This window comes from Triturus cristatus, unplaced genomic scaffold, assembly GCF_964204655.1.
Source record: "Triturus cristatus unplaced genomic scaffold, aTriCri1.1 SCAFFOLD_291, whole genome shotgun sequence".
Classification (NCBI taxonomy): Eukaryota; Metazoa; Chordata; class Amphibia; order Caudata; family Salamandridae; genus Triturus; species Triturus cristatus.
The window spans coordinates 568,922-586,976 of NW_028188092.1; positions in this window are offsets into that span (position 1 = coordinate 568,922).

An 18,055-nucleotide genomic window follows, 5' to 3' on the forward strand; every position below is an offset into this window, starting at 1 on the left:
GTCTTTTTTTATGTTTTCTTATCCAGCACTTTCCCTGAGTTTATTTTGTTTTGGAGTTGGAATAGTAATTTAATTAGATTTACTATCCAGCACTTTACCTGAGTTTTGATGGTTTTGGAGTCAAAAAAATTATTTATTTGGGTCTATTATCCAGCACTTTCCCTGAGTTTATTTTGTTTTGAAGTTGGAATAGTCATTTTTCATGTTATACTATCCAGCACTTTCCAGGAGTTTATTTGTTTTGGAGTTAAAATAGTAACGTTATGTTTTATTATCCAGCACTATCCCGGAGTTTATTTTGTTTTGGATTTGGATTAGTAATTTAATTAGGTTTATCCAGAACTTTCCCTGAGATTATTTTGTTTGGAGTTGGAATAGTAATTTTTTTAGGTTTATTATCTAGCAATTTCACAGAGTTTTGTTGGTTTTGGAGTTAGGTATAGTACATTTTATTTGTTTAATAGTTGTTTTTTTAATTTTGCAGGTACATTTTAATAAGAAAGGAGATGCATGTTAGTTATTCTTTTAAGCATTTGTATTGGTCACACATCTTCTTTTATATTTTACAGTTTGTTTGTTGTCATTTGCATTTGTTATACATTTTTTCAAAATAATAAAAACATGATTTAGGTATTTTGATGTTGTTCAAAATGTATTATAAAGTATAAAACATTTTTAATATACATTTTTCATGTACAGTTAGACAATTAACAATATTTTTTAATATACATTTTTCATGTTGAGTTGGATAATTAACAATGTTTGTTAACATATATTTTTAATGTACATATTACCATACATAATTTTAAATATAATTAAAAAATTGAATATTTTTTAAGCATAGTCATGTAATATTAAAGTAAATATATTAATAGTTTATTCATTTTAAATAATTTGACTTTCATTGGCAATTATTTTTTATGAGAAAAAACAAACACTTTTTTCTCTCAAACATTGTTTAATACATTTTATAAAATGTTATTTTTTAATACAATTATGGATTAGGTATTTTACATATTTGTAGTATATTTGTTATTTAGTATATTGAATACTATTTTTATTCAAATAATATTTAATGTTTTAAATAATTCAAAAATATATATTTTCACATATATTTTTCCAATATACATTAAAAAAATTGTAACTTAAAAGTACATGAAATAAACATACATTGTAATATATATTAAATATTATATTTTTTGATCATATAATATTTAATATATATTTTACAAAGTTGTCATATTTTGGAACCTTTTTTTTATAACATATGAATATAAACATTTGTTTTGCATTTTAATATTAGTTCTCCATACTTTTCTATGGGGAGTAAGCCTTTTTTTCATTTTTATTACGCGGCCAATTTTTTTCTATTTTCCTCACTTTTCTATCCATCTCTTTCATTATGAAGTTATTTTGGAAGACGGAACGTCGCGGTTGGGAGCTGCATTTCGTTGCTTAAGCTAAGTTTGTTTTAATGAACTTTTAAGGTAGTTTTAGGGTAGGGGCGAGGTGGTAGTAGTGTAGTTAGGTTTGTGAGAACAGTGTTTGTTCATTTATGGTGTAGTTAGGTGTTGTTTTGGTAGTTTGGGGGCATATTATCAAGGTCCGGTGTTAAAATTATCGCCGCTTTGTCGGCAGAAAACTGCCGCTAAAGCGGCAGTAATGGGCTTGATAATATGCCGATGTGAATTCCCATAGAAGCCCATATTGACACCAGAACATGGGCTTCTTCGGGAATTCACATCGGCATATTATCAAGCCCATTATCGCCACTTTAGCGGCAGTTTTCTACCGATAAAGCGGCGATAATTTTAGCGCCGGACCTTAATAATATGCCCCTTGGTGTTTTATGTGTTTGCTGTAGTGTTGGATTAGAGTAGAGTGCTATGTGGTTTTAGTTATGTGTTGTTTAATTGTGTTAATATGTGTTTATTGGTAATGTTAATGTTAATGTTTGTGGGTTTGTACTTGTTATTGTGGGTGGGTGTTCTTTTTTTTTTAATGTTTTCCCAATGGTGAATGGTTGTTGGTCTCAAAACTTTTTCTTTTTTTTACAAAAAAAGAAAAATGCATTTTGTCTATTTAGAACAAGAATTTTTACATTTCCTTCTATTTTTTGGGTTTGGTGAATCTTTTTTTTTAAAGCTATTTTTTGGGTTTTTGAGGGTTTCGTTAATGAGTGGATTGCATTGATGGAACCTTTTTTCTACAGTTTAATTTTTGCGTTATTTTAAATCTAATTTTCGGGCTGTTGAGGATTTTGTTATTGAGAGTATTGTGTTGTTGGATCATTTTTTCTACAGTTATATTTTTGCATTTTGTTTGGATTCCCTTTTCGGATGGATTTGTTTTTCGATTTATCTTCTATGGATTTATTGGAATTCCCCAATCGTCTACTGCTACATAACTGTAAGTTATTTTTTATTTTTATTGGTGGGAAATGATATTTTTCACATTGTTTTATTTTTATTTTTTTTAAATGTAATAATCATAATATGTCTTGTATATTTGCGTTATTTTTTTAATTTTACATGACATATTTATAATTGTTAATTTAAAAGAAGAGTAGAATTATGTTGTTTAAATGTTTTGAAGTTTTATATGTTTCTGGTGTTTAGAATAGGTTTTTTTTACAGTATAGATTTAGTTATCATGTATAAGTATTCTGGAACTTTGGTGTTTGCAAATAGTCTAGTTTTATGTTGTAGATATTCATACATTGTTTAAGTTTGATTACAAAGGGGCCGATTCCGATTCCGGCCACAAAACGAACCGACTGATACGGACCCGGACCGAATACCGACCGACAGGGACCAGCGCCGTACGACCCGTGCAGTACGATGCAACGCGAGTGAATTACAACCGACACGTACGGAATACAAGCTGTATGACCGAGCCGGAGGGAAAATAGTGATCCAGCCGGAAAACCAACGCGATTTTCACCGACCGACACGAACCCGGAATGAACCCGACCGACCCGTACCCGCGATGTACGATTAGCGCAGTACGATGCAATGTGTGTAAAACCAGACCAACTCGCACGGAGACCAAGCCGTACAACCGACACGCACAGACAACCTGGCACACAAGCAATAGAGACCGCCGCGAACGACACGTACCAAACACAGACGACAGGCAGCGTGAACGAGGCGGAGAAGCCCGCATGAGACAACAGCAGCGTCATTTCCGTCACATGAACGTCTCCTTCGTGCTTACAAAACACAAAGGAAAAAACACAAAAAAAGGACCAAACAAGCAATGACTAAGCCAATAAATACCCATAAAAAACCATGGGACAAAGACACACCCACAACTCCAACTATATAAAGGACTACAATCACTACCATCATCCCTTGCAAACAGGAGACACAGCCAGCAGCAAACACCAGTACACAGCAACCACAGACACACCCACAACTCACCCATCACACAACTCACACACCATCAGCACCTCATACAAAAGCACACACACATACACACAGCAAAACCAACACCAACCCAACATCACTTGCACCCTCACACACACATCCCCCACCACCACCACTCATCACCATGCCTCCAAAGAAGAATCCAAAGTTCACAGATAGTGAGTTAGAAGTGCTGGTAGACGAGATCATCAGAGTAGAGCCACATTTGTTTGGTACATTGGTTCAAAGGACCCCCATCTCACAGAAAACCAAGATGTGGGCGAGGATTGTGGACAAGGTGAACACACAAGCACCAACGTTGCGCACAAAGGACGTTATTCAGAACCGGTGGTATGACATGCGCAGGAGGGTCAAGAAACTCATTGAGAAAGATCACACCTTGAGTCAGCGCACCGGTGGTGGCCCTCCTGCCACACCAGTCTACTTCAGGACCTGGGAGGAGAAGGTGCGGGACATCCTACCACCAGAGAGCGTCCATGGCCTAACAGACATCCCAGAGCCTGGTGAGTACACAAACAACATACCCAAGATTGTGTGGTAGGGGGACAGTGAAACCATGCACCGCAAGCAAAGCTACACTAACCAATAGATAATCAACCCAAGATGTGTATGCCAGTCACACAAACACAATACCTGTCATCTCATAGTGACTAGGGACTGTGTCATGACATGCACCAACCTACAAACAAATAGAGCAAGCCAGTGGCACTAAGCCAAATAGACCCTGCCAGACAGTTTGCCACCACAAACACACCACCTCACAGTGCAGCTGACTGTCAGGAAGGAATAGTGGGGATGCAGGTGAAGAGAGTGTAGACAAAAGCATGATGGGGCCTGTAGTCACAGACAATGCCCCCCCCCCTCCTGATTGGCCCATCAAGACCCCTCTGAAAAATGCCCATATCACAGGGAGTGGAAAATGACTGACAAGATGGCTGACACTGGGTCCTGCTGTGGGGAGCACAAGGCCCTGCTAGGGCATGTGCGCAAATCAGAAGCAGGACACCACTGACTGACATCCTGAAAGACAACTTGCACGCCCTACAATGGAAGCACGTGTCACGATGGGAAGGAGGACTGACAGCCCTGACCATACTAATCAGCATGGGGAGACACCCCCCCAACACAAACTCCACACAACTCACCGGGTACAATGCATTGACACACACCTCATTGAAATATCCGCAAAAGATACCCCGTACTGGGTGCTGCTGTGTGAAGCACAGGGGCTCACTTGCGACTTGTAGCCAAACAAACACCAGGATTTCACAGTCAGCCATCTTGTCATTGATGTCACACCCCCTCACAGGGAAGCAGAGTCAAGAGGGAGGAAGCATGGGCATGCTGGGAAGGGGGGTGTAGCCAAGAGTATGATGGGACTCGCAGTCACAGACAACCTACACCCACCTACGTGGCCCAGCAAGATCAACCTGAACCATACTCGCCCCACAGGGAGTGGGAAGGGACTCACAAGATGTCTGACACTGGGCTCTGTTGTGGGGAGCACAAAGCCATGCTGGCAAATGGCCAACAACAAGATCAAACTCTGTCTGTGACAAGCTGGGAAAAAGCAGTGTACAGGCAGGCATCTGTTTGAAAAGTAGAAAATGTCATGTTTGTGAACCAACGATGCATGTAGAAACATAAATCACATTGTGTGTCTCTTCCAAACACAGGTCGTGTTGGGCACCCAGCGCCAAAAGACGAGCTCTCTGGTCTGACTCTCTCACTGTCCTCTTCGGATAACGATGACCAACCTGGCCCCACTGGTATGAGCCATCATGCAGCACCAGCAGCAGCAACATCTGCCCACCCCTTTACCCACGCCTCCAGCATCTGGACTCCGACAGGGCACCCCCGCCAATATGGACAGACCAAGGACAATCAACATCCACAGCACAGGGACACAGGACCCCCCGGAAGCTACAGCCAACACCACCAGCAACACCACCCAAGGGGTCCCAGTGTCATCTGTGCGTACCGTTGCTGGTCCTGCCCGTGTGGAGAGGAGTGCAGGGAGGGGTGGGAGGCACAGGGCACGCCTTGCAGAGGGGTCTGGACTGCATAATGACCCCCAACTGGCACGCATCTTAGATGCGTGCCAGGATAGCACCGGAGGATTTGGCCAGGTAGTGGGGATTCTCAAGGACATGCAACAGGAGCAGGTCGCCCACCATGCCCGCATGGAGGCAAAGCAGGATGCCCTTACTGCGGTACATCGGGACATACTACAATGCCTCCGCCAGATCAACACCAACCTGTCCACACCCCCCTGTGTGCCCACAACATCTGTCGCAACACCATCTGCCAGCGCCACAGGGAGGGAGGAGGACTCTGGCGGAGAGTCCCCTGCACCGCAGAGGCCTGCACATGAGGATCCCCACCCCCCCCGGAAGAAGAGGGGTCGTCGGAAGAAGGACATGTGAGAGGCAGATGTCCCAGCACATCCCCCAGGGCCTCTAAACCTGTTCTGGACAATGTTCTTTGTGAGCAACCCGTTCACCTTGTCCAATCGCACACAACTCGCCCACATTACATGGAGGGTTCATGTTGGGCCAATGTAGCAGACGACTGTGGACTTTACTCTGGACATTTCATCTACCAGCACTTCCAACTCCAATGTGAACTTTGGATTCCCAAACCACTGTACAGCACCCACCATCCTGTGCACTTCACTCACACAAGTTTGTAAATAAACTCACCAGTACACCATACTTGCCTCTGTTGTGATTCCAACTTGTCATGTTCAGGGCGAAGTCGATCTGCTACACAACACAGTGCATGCCAAATACTGCAACAATGTGACCAACGTAAGGTCAGTCATGGGGATGTGATACATGTGAGGGAGACACACCACTATGGCAACACAAAACATACTCACCATGGGCATGTTACTCATCCCACACAATGATGTTGACCTGAAACACATTGGCATGCACAGACACAACACCAAGCACAGTCAGTGGCAACAAGTCCACAGGTGAGGTAAGCAGATGTCACTCAGATGTGGGAAGACATACAACGCACATAACAAAGCGTAGCACAGGTTCATTACACATCAGCAACATGTTTATTCCACACTAGTTGCACAGTAATTCTACGTAACAGTGGACACACGCTCACAATGTGTTGGAGAATGGAAGTCCCGGGATGTGTGGTACATCAGTTGATGGGAATTGTCAACTTCCACACTGGTGTGGGCTTCTGGGTGTTGGGGGTCAGTGTTGACCACACAACAGGCAAAGGACCCTGGGAAGGACAGACAAGATACAGTCAAAAGCACAGACAAACAAGAGAGAAATGCAATACACATGCACAAAACATGTTGCAAAACACCTACACAAACACTCGTTAGCAGTACTACCCTATTGTACACACCACCTGAATGGACACATCACAGGACACATCCAGTCAAGTGGCACACAGACACACTCAGACAGCAACAGAGCTGGCTCAACACATTTCAGGCTACCTCCATAAATTGACATAACAACCATGGAAACTCACATTCAGGTGAAGAAGTTGTTGATGAGCTGGGAGCGGACGTCACCATCATCTTCATCATCACTGGCATCTTGGCCCAGGCCAGGATCCTCCATAGGTGCCGGACGTTGGTCGTCGTCATCGTCATCCTGGATGAGAGGCACCTCCTTCTGCACCACCATGTTGTGTAGCATGCAGCAGACCAGTATTATTTTGCACACCTTTGCAGGCTCATATGGAAGGGCCCCTCCGGTCTTGTCCAGGCAGCGAAAGCGGCTTTTCAGGAGGCTGAATGTCCGCTCAATCACCCTCCTGCTCCGACCATGTTCCTCATTGTAGCGCAGCTCGCTGGTGTCACAGGGTTCCTGAGGGATGTCAGCAACCACGGCATGTTGGGTTATCCAGAGTCACCTACACACACAAAAATGAACAAGCAGCTGAGTTTTGTAGGTGTGCGGAATACAACACTGACAAACACACACAATGAGAAACAGTCAGTACACACCGACAAGCCAGGCACGCTGAGCTGGCATCTGTGACATCAGCGTTGCAATGTGACTACTCCTCATAATGTAGGCATTGTGCGCCGAACCAGGGAACCGTGCACACACATGTGTGATCGACATGTCAGCAAGACAGACCACCAGAGCATTGATCGAATGGTAGTGCTTCCTGTTCCGGTATGCCTGCTCATGTGCCTGTGGTGGTATCAGGGCAACAAGTGTCACGTCAATGGATCCAATGACGTTTGGCATCCTCCCCATTGTATAAAAGGCATCCTTAATTTCAGGGAGTTCATCTTGGGTCGGGAACTTGATATACAGGTCGAGGAATTGCAACATCCCCTCCAAGACATCGCGTAGCACCCGACTAAACATCGTTTGCGACATACCACCAGCAGTAACCACAGTGTACTGGAAGGTACCCGCAGCAAAGAAGTGCAGGGCTGCCATCACCTTCACCTCTGGGGTCAGTGCTGTAGGGTATGTCCGGCCAGGTAGCAGATGTGGCGCCAACTGCTCCGCCAACTCCTCAATCAGTGGCCTGGTGAAGCGGTACCATCTGATGCTGTCGCGTTCCTGCATGGTTGCAAGGTCTGGGAACGGCCGATGAACAGCTGGTGCCCTGCAGTACAGAGATGCACAAAGGAAGATTGTCAGTACATCCACCCATGTGGCCATGACCACGATCACTATCACATGCTAGTTCATGACATTACACAATGTACTGAGGTGTGTGCTGTTGGGCATGGACACATTTGTCACCTACAAGACCACCACCTCACATCTCAATTCCACAAGTCCACATGAGTGCCATGTACTGCAATGGGCTAATCATCTGGCTGTGTCACCCAACCTATCTGCTGCTGCAACGTTTAAAATACCACCCCAGTGACAAATGAGGACTCATGTCTCCCAGGCATCACAGATCTTTGCCATGCAGAAACCCAGGCTCCCTGTATTCCCACATCAACATAGCAATAGACATGGTGTAGCACGTACACACCACAAGGCAAGCGTAAGTCCCACAGGTAGTGGCCACTGTTGTTCCTGCCGGCCCTACATGTACGTCTCTTAGACACACACCCCATCAAGGTTGCTGCATATACCACATGGATGTGGAGACTGTCACCCATTGGTAACATGTGATCAGACATATCTGAGACACAACATGCACACAGACTGTCGGTGCACATCAGTATTGGGGCTACAGGTCTCACTGTGACGTACATGCCATCACCCCCAGGACTCAGGGTGTATGTGACATGTCTTAAACATATCCAACCTGACACTGTGGCCTTCACTCATGCCCATTACTGTCCAATTGCACATCACAGTGCTAATGTGCACAACACACAAAGGACTCTGCCCCCATGTACACGTGCACAGCCTGGGAGTGGCTGCACAAAAACAACAAAAAAACAGCTGTGGCCCCCTCAAACAGGGAATGCAGCCTCACATGCCATGGGACACTGTGTGGCCAATGCTATAGTGTGGCAGGTGTGTGCAGGTGTCCATGGCCAGTATATGTGTGTTGCATCCATCTAATAGTCACACTAATGAGGTCCGACGCGGGTGACAATGCGTACGCATTGCACGGTTCATGACCGAGCCGTGCATAGGCCTTGTCATTGAATTCAATGAGGTCCGACGCGGGTGGGAATGCGTACGCATTGCAGGGTTCATGACCGAGCCGTGCGTACGCCTTGTCATTGAATCCAATGAGGTCTGACGCGGGTGACAATGCGTACGCATTGCAGGGTTCATGACCGAGCTGTGCGTACGCCTTGTCATAGAATCCAATGAGGTCCGACGCGGGTGACTATCATGCATACGAGTTGGACAGGCATGGTCCGAGACAGGCTTATGCCTTGGCCATTGAATCGTATGGAGACAGGTGCATGTGTATATTCAAAATACGTGTTGTACAGTCAGTTGAACGAGCCGGGCGCACCCATTGGCTCAGGACTGTCAAAGAGACGGATGCGGATTCAAAACTTGTACGAGTTGTGCAGTGGAAATTCAGTTGGATGCCTACAACAATGTTGCAATTTCAAGTGTTCCTTGAAGGTAAAGATTTGAACGATGCCAAAGGCATGTACAAGTCGTACTTTTGAATTTATTGGCCAGATTCATAGGATGCAACCGTGTTGGACCTATCACTTGGGACACATGGCACAGAGTCTGCCTATGCAGCACATATGTAAGGCTGGCTGGCCCCCAGGGAGCTCACTTGCCTGCACTACATGCTACTGGACCACATCCCTGCTACCACTGCTGCTGTCTATGCATCCTCTGGCTCCTGCTATGGCACGAACACTGGAGAGGGCCCCAGCCTTCACTGAGGAGGAGAACCAGGCCCTGCTGGACGGGCTCCTTCCAGAGTAGAGAAAGCTCTATGGGACACCAGGGGAGCAGGTGAGTGTGCTGTCCACTGCCTTCCTAATTATGCATATTGTCTGACTAGCAGTGTGTACATCAGTGTCAAGCATTCTCACTGACTACTTTCATCCACCAAAGTGTGTAGGTACATGTAATGAATAGTTTTCCTGTTGCTAAAGTGCATTATTGCAAGCTTAAACTATCCAGGCATTGTTAACATGTCAGACATGCATGTGAGTTTTCATTCCCCATGGTTGCACTACCTGTGTAATTTATTTCCCTTTGTGATGATGACATGTATATCCAATTGTGTGCTGCACAAATCTGGGGCATGTGTGTTAATGTACTTTTCACTTTGTCATCCTCAAAGGTTGATGCCCACCAGAAGCAGGAGATCTGGCTGACCATCGCCCAGGCTGTTCGTTCTGTGGGGGTCTACAAGCGCCGCATCCGCAACTGCCAGAAGAGGTGGCAGGACCTTCGGGGCTGGACCCGGAGGATAGCTAGAGTCCAGCTGAAGCTGTCACCTCCACGCAGGAGGGGCGGACACCGGACTCTGACTCCCCACATGCCCCGGATACTGGCGGTGGTCTTCCCGGACCTGGATAGGCAGGTGAAGGCCAGACAGCAGTAGGAAGGGGGTAAGTCCATGCCTGATCTGTGTACTATGTTTGACATGCAAATAGCAGTCTTTTGTCCTGGTCACACTTCCACATTACGTAGGTCTTGTAGTCCCAAAATCAAGTCCCTCATTTGTGTGATGCACCCTCATCTGTTCCACAGGTGTGGCCCCTACTGTCTGTTGCTTGTGTCACTAGGGCACTGTGTCCCTGCAGACAGCTATGCTTCAGGTACCTGTCAGCATCAGTTCCCGTGACTCTGTTGTGTGTTTCATGGGTGGTTCAATTGTTTACACAATACCTGAGATCTGACATGTGAACTGTGTGTGCCCTTGAGATGTGTACCAATTGCTGGTCTGACTCGCAACATGTTTCTGGGGTATTCAAAACAAAACCATGCAGCAGGGGACTCCAATTATTGGGCATCGGGCATCAGGAGTATGTATATCAAGTATGTCACACTTGCTTAGCCACCTGACTACTGTCCGGGGCAAAACACTTAGTCTCACTTAGTCCTGCCCAGTCATGCCCCCTCAAGGGCATTGAGAAACACTCTGTAATCCCACTCCTGTGTATGAAATTGCAGGTTGTGCTTAGTGACATGTGCCCTCAGGTGTGTGCCTCTGTGTCATTAGGGTGTGGCTTGTTGCTACGTACAACTGGGGTGTCCATGATTCAGAGGGTCAGTATGACATCTGCTATGTGACTGTGGGAGACAAGACCTGTGTGGCATATAGGCGTGTGATCATCTGACAGCGCACAATGGTGTATGCAACTGTGTCCCTCATGCAGCTGGGTTATATGCATGGCAGACTGTGATGTGTTAATGTACATGGATTTGTGTTTGCTGAGACTCATATGAAGGATTTGCATGATGTGGAGTCTTCTGGGTCCTGGATATGTTGTTTGCATGGGATGGGCAAGTGCACCGGTCAGCTGCAGAGTCAGATTTACCCCTGAGCTAGGATTGTGAGTCAGTGCATATTGTTGTTGTCTGGATGCCCTGCCCCTGTGACAGGAGACAGTGTTGACTGACTTTCAGGGCATCCCAGTGCCATGGCATTGAACTTGCTATGAGTGAGCCTGCGTTGTGTTCAAGTGTGCACCATGCACCCCATTGTGGTCTTGCCCATCAGGACATGAGTACATCATAGTGTGTGTTGCTGGCATGCATCACAAGCATGTGAAATGAGTCTCTGCTCATTCCTTCATCTGGACACCTGTACTGAGTCAGTCGCAAGAGCTGTGCTGTGTTTCTAGTGACATACTCCTACATGTTCACTTGCATGTACAACTAATGTGTGGGTGGTGCATGTTTGCACATTGGTGTGTTAGCATCCAACATGCAACGGACATATGTGTGAAAGTCATGGAGGGATATGTGTGCCATGGTTGATGTTGAGAATGACATTTGTCTCATCCTAACAGTGTTGGCACTTTGAGCTGTGTTCAGCTGATGATGCCAGGGCTTGCCCTGTGATGTGATGTACTCACTGTGGTGTGTGCAGTCGGTGCAGGTGACTGATGTATTTCTGTTACTTCCTATTCCTATCCAGATACATCCACGGCCACAGGAGGGGACAGCTCCACGGACCAGGAGGAGCCACAGAGCCTGACACGGACAGCAGGAGAGGAGTCGGGTGGACCATTCCCCCCCAGCTGAAGGCCACAGCAGCTCTGAACATGACTCCCTTGTGGAGGCGGGTGTCAGCAGCCACCAAACCCCAGCTCGTGAGGCTGTCCCCGCCACCGTCACCACCACCACCACCACCACCCCCCCCTCCCATCGGCTCCCATCGCAGAGGTCCCTGTGGGCTCCTGTGTTCGTGAGCATGTCTCCTTTGTGCCAGGCACCGCACCCCCTGCCCCTGTGTCCCCTGCTGCCCTGAGTGAGGAGTCTGTGGACTTACTTAGACAGATCCATGTAGGACAGACGTCGATGCTGAAGGTCCTCCATGCACACACAGGTCTGTTGACACAACTGGTGTCATTCATGGAGGGCATTTCCTCGGGCATGTCTGCCCTACAGAGGACCAACCAGTCCGTGGCCTCCTCCCTGACAGCAGCAGTGTCCCTCCTCCAACAGTCCCACACCCCTCCTACCACTGCACCACCCACGATTCCTAGCACCCTACCTGTCCGAAGCACAGAAACCCCCAAACCAAGGGCTAGACGTGCACACAAGCAAGCGCAGGGGACTGATTCCACACTCACAGGGGCTGGTTTGCTGACACACACACAGTCATCCACAACCACTCCACAGTCCTTCGAGACCTCTCCCTCCCAGCCCCCTTCCCTTGCCTCACCTGCCACCCCATCCTCCCAGAAGCTCTTCCTCTGTGACCTTGGCATCTTCCCCACTGACCCAGCAGATCCTGATTACAAGGGGAAGAGGAAGTCCCCACACACAGAAGGGAGTGCCCCTCACACCCGGACACCCTCCCCCAGGCGCAGTCAGACCGAGATGCCCACCCGCAAGTCCCCCCGGCGCAAGAAGAGCAAGACCACCACGCAGCTTCAAGGCAAAGTCTCCGTCCTCCGTCCCCCAGGCCACCACTCCAGAGGTTCCCTCGCCACTCCCTGCCCTGGGTTCCCCCGCACACAGATACACCATCCCCAAAATGCTAAGGCCGTCCCCCCCTAGCACTTGCTCCTCCACACCTGGTCAGACAGTTGGTGCCACTGATGTGGGGACCGTACCCCCCCTGGCCTGCCAACCTCACCTGTCCCTTATTCCGCTCCCATGGATGTAGGCACTGCTTTGGAGTCCACGACCACCCCGTCTGACTTGGGCACTGCAGTGGTGAGCCAATCCACTCCATCTGACCTGCCCACTGGAGTTGTGCCGGCACCCACCCCATCTGACTTGTGCCCCACAGTTGTGACAGCACCCACCACTTCAGTCAGCTCCACTGCAGTTGCAAGTGTCTCGCCAGCATCCCCCACCTCTTCACTGCCTCCTTCTGCTGCGCCCTGATCCTGTCCCTGCGGTGCCTGGCCTGCCCCCATGTATGCCCCTCCGTGGGGATGACCCCGGTCCTTAGCAGTGCAGGCAAGCAAGGTGTGACAGTTGTCACTCTAGTTCACTTCTTGGCATTTTGACATGGAGTGGCCATTGGCCTTTTGGTTGCACAGACGTTTAGAATGTCATATACTGAATTTGTCACTCTAGTTCACTCCTTGCCATTTGGATATGGACTGGCCATTGGCCTTTTGTTGGAACAGACGATTCACTTTTCATATGCTGAATAAAGCTTTTTTCTTTGTCCCTGTGAACTTGATTTAGCTGTACATCATGTTGAGGTTGTTTTACATGCCCTTGCACCTGTAATGCTTGGTTTACAATGTCACATACTGACGTGTTGATGTGAGGTACTCCCTGTGGTCCATGAGATATGTATCCTATTGTGGTGGGTATCCCTGTCATCCTTTGCAGCTACCTGGGTGTGTCTGGATCAACTATTTGTGTACATCTCTCTGTGAGCATTTCATTGGCATGGTCACATCTGTGGCTTGCACCCATGCACATATGATGTGCTTCCCATTGTCCAAATTGTCACTTCCACATACTTCGTGCTCATCACTACTGGCCCTACAGGTGTGTGCATCATTGTAATAGGAGCAACTGGGTCCTCTGTGCAACTTGCTAGACATATGTTTTGGGCATGTGCAGCTGACTTAGGGGAGACTCACGTACCCAGGCTGTTGTGACCAGAGCCTTCATTGTGTGGTAACTGAAGGCTGACTGACCAAGTGTTCTGCAGACATGAGTGAGACGTGCGGGGAATATGTTTGGCACAGCTGGGCTTCCACAGGAGTTGGGTCCCCTCAAGTTGGTGTGTTGTCCAGTGACATGGCCTGGGCCCATGGTGTGTGTTGAATGTGCATGTGTGTGTGTCCACATCCCTGTTCATACACAGACAGTGTTCCCTTGATATGTTCCTGTTGTTGATGCTTGCTGAGTGGTACTGTGTTCATCCCACTACTTTTCCAATGGGCTACCAGATGTGTGGGTGCATGACTCACTACTGTTAATTGGTGTATCATCATTGGGATTTGTCAGTTCTGAGTGGTGATGATGTTGTCAGACACATATGGGACACAGTCAGGGTTCCTCAAGGCACTTGTTTGTTTGCAATATCATGTAGTTGTCCCTAGGTGGTATTCTTTAGTGATTGAGACATTCATATGTGTGTGTGACTGCTCCCACTTGTCGGGTTCACGGCTGCGATGCTGGCAGGTGTCAGCATGGGTGCCTTGTGTTTCTCCTTGGCATCTGCATAGTCCTGGGACTGTGGCAGGGGTTCTGAAGGTTACATGACCTTTGAGGTCATGGCCATGTACCGCATACTGTGCAGTGTGTCTGTCATTCCCCAGTCCTTGTGTGATGTGTGTGTGCACCTTAGTTCTGCCAACATTCCTGTGTTTGGCATGGGTGCATGTGCAATGTCACCTGTCCATGTGGACTTCACAGATCTACATTGTTGCAGTTCAGGTGTGTGGTGTTGAGGTTGGACTGATGTGAATGTTTGCATGGATGGTCCCCTAGCTCCTGTTTGTCCATGGATGAGGGGCCATGCTGAGTGATTTGTGTTTGTGTATGTGTGATGTACGTTTGTGGCACAGGACACATGTCTGGGTTTCCCAGTTTGTACGACATCTGCCTTTGTCATCACAGTGAAGGTGTCATGCATGCTTGTGTCACCCCACTGTCTGGTCCCTGGGGGTAGTGGTGTTGTGTGTCAGTCTCTTGCTGTGTTAGTTGGTGTTCATTCCAGCTTGTGTCACATGTGTCTGTTGTGCTTCCTCTCATCTCCCAACGCCTGATTGCCCACTGAGGGTGTCCCAATGATGGTTTACTTTTGTATGGCACTGTGTCCACATCTGTGTCACTGTGGTTCAGCCCCCCTCATGTGTTGTGTAGTTGCCTGGGGATACTGTGACACACATTCACACATGTTGTGTCCGATGTGCAGTGTGAGTTTGCCTGTTTGTGCATCTGTACCAGTGCATTGGTATTGCTGTTGTGGGCCTTGGTCTGGATGCTGTTTCTGTGATTTTGCATGCTGTCCCTGTGAGTCATTTCACATCATTTTGCACATTCATCCTGGTTGTTGGGTGCCATTGCTAGCATGGAATGTGAGTTAGTGAGTTGACACCTACAATCTACACATGTTGTTTGATTGGTGTGTCTATTTTCGAGATGTGTGCATGCTTGGTGATGCTCACTTCTGCTTTTGTGTCATTGTACGCTGTGTGCATTGTCAGCCCCCATGTGTGGTGTTTGTCTGCACATGGCCGAGAGTGTTATATTTTCACAGCACTGCTAGCCTCACCACATCTCTGTGTGTATGGGACACAACCACTAGTTTGCCCCAGAAGTGTTTGATGTGTTGGGAGCAGGGATCATACATGCTGTTTGTTATTTGCAGCTTTGACCATGATGACACTTACCTTTTGGTCACTGTGATGAGGGGGGGTTTAGTCCCCATCACCACCATGCTCCACATCTGCTGCATTTTGGTAGCCCCCACTTTACTTCTGTTCTACACAGTGAGGGGGTGTTCTTTTTACATTGCCACAGTGCTATGGTGATGCTTGCCTTGTGTATGTCACACTCATGTGTTGGTCACACATGTGCTGTTACTTACATTGTATGCTCGTAGCCATAATCACTGTTGTGGGCATTTGTCACAGACTGCACACTGTTGTCATGATGTCATGGGGGATGTATTTTGCGGACATACCTGATGTTTGCGTATGCTGGATGTGTTTCTCATCACCCATCCTATGGCTGGGGGTGGCAGGGGTGATGGGCAACATAAGCACTATGGGTGTGGGTGGCAGTAGTGCTGGGCAACATAAGCCCTATGGCTGAGGGTGGCAGGGGTGATGGGTAACAGGTCCCCTGTGAGTGGGGGTGGCAGGGTTGATGGGCAACATAAGCACTATGGGTGTGGGTGGCAGGGGTGATGGGCAACAAAGTCCCTATGGCTGGGGGTGGCGGTGGTGATGGGCAACATAAGCACTATGGGTGTGGGTGGCAGTAGTGCTGAGCAACATAAGCCCTATGGCTCGGGGTGGCAGGGGTGATGGGCAACAGGTCCCCTGTGAGTGAGGGTGGCAGGGATGATGGGCAACAGGTCCCCTGTGAGTGGGGGTGGCAGGGGTGATGGGCAACATAAGCCCTATGGCTAGGGGTGGCAGGAGTGATGGGCAACAGGTCCCCTGTGAGTAGGGGTGGCAGGGGTGATGGGCAACAGGTCCCCTGTGAGTGGGGGTGGCAGGAGTGATGGGCAACATGAGCCCTGTGAGTGGGGGTGGCAGTAGTGCTGGACAACATAAGCCCTATGGCTGGGGGTGGCAGGGGTGATGGGCAACATAAGCACTATGGGCGTGGGTGGCAGGGTGTTGGACCCGGCCTCGTGGCATGGTCCTTACCCCCGTGGATTGTGCCCGTTCCCCGCCCCGGCCTTCACGGGCCACCCTTCTGAACTGCACCGAGGCCCTTCATCCGGAGCTGCACGAGGTCGCATACCCCTCGTGGCTCCGCCATCTTGTTGGCACCCACGTGACTCTGTGCACCAGCCAGCACGACCCCGCTCAACCCGGCCTCGACCCCAGCGAAGCCCCGACATCCAGGCACCACGAACTGGCCAGGGGGGGGGGCGCAGGAACCATTCATCGCCCCCGGCGGAGGACAGTATCGATGGGACCCCCAACTGTCCGCCCCTCTCGAGGTGTGATCGCCCTGCAACTCCCCTGGGCCTGGCGCCTCTCCTGCTGGGCGTCTGGCCACCTCCACCCGGCCTCTCCGCCCCCACCGGGCGCCTGGGTCCGGACCGCCTGGGTGAAGCCACCTGGAAGCCACCTGGAACATCGGAGCCCTGCTGACGCTGTCGCGGCCCAACCTCGCTGAAACCTCCCTCGGAGCCCTGCTGACGACGTCGCGGCTCGAGCTGAGCAGAAACCATCTTGAGAGCCCTGCTGATTGGATCGCGGCTCTCCACGAACTGTACGCCAGAGCCCTGCTGACGCCGTCGCGGCTCGACCCCTCCGAGATCCGGAGGTCCTCCAGCTTGAGGATAAGAACTGGGCCCCAGTTACCCTCGTACCGCACTCCTGCCAAAGACTGTCCCGCTACCCCTACCCTTCCAAAGAGACACTGAGACTTTTGGTGGATCCCGCGATCCCTTCGTGTAAATTTTGACCTCGTAACCTTTTTATTGCTGATAAAGAATTGCTTGTCTTGAGACAACCTCCTTGAGTCCTGTGTGGTGGTGTTACTGGGCTAGTACGGGATAGGAGAAGGATCTTTCAGGAGACTTCTCGGCAGCGCTCGGCTACTTCGTACCGTGGGAGGGCCCCCCCTCGGTGGTCTCGCCGACTCCTCGGGGTCCGCCTTCCAACATTTGGTGGCCAGCGACGGGATCCGAGCCGAACGCAGTACGTACCAGCCAGTACCCACTAGCTACCCATCCAAACAGACAGTAATCATGAGCAGCCAGGAAAACAACGCGACAATGGAGTTCCAGCCCGAACGGCTGGAAGAATATACGCACAAAGAGTTAAAACAGTTCTGCAAAGACAAAGGCATTGCAACCACCGGCCTAAGTACCAAAGAGGACATGCAGAAAGCTCT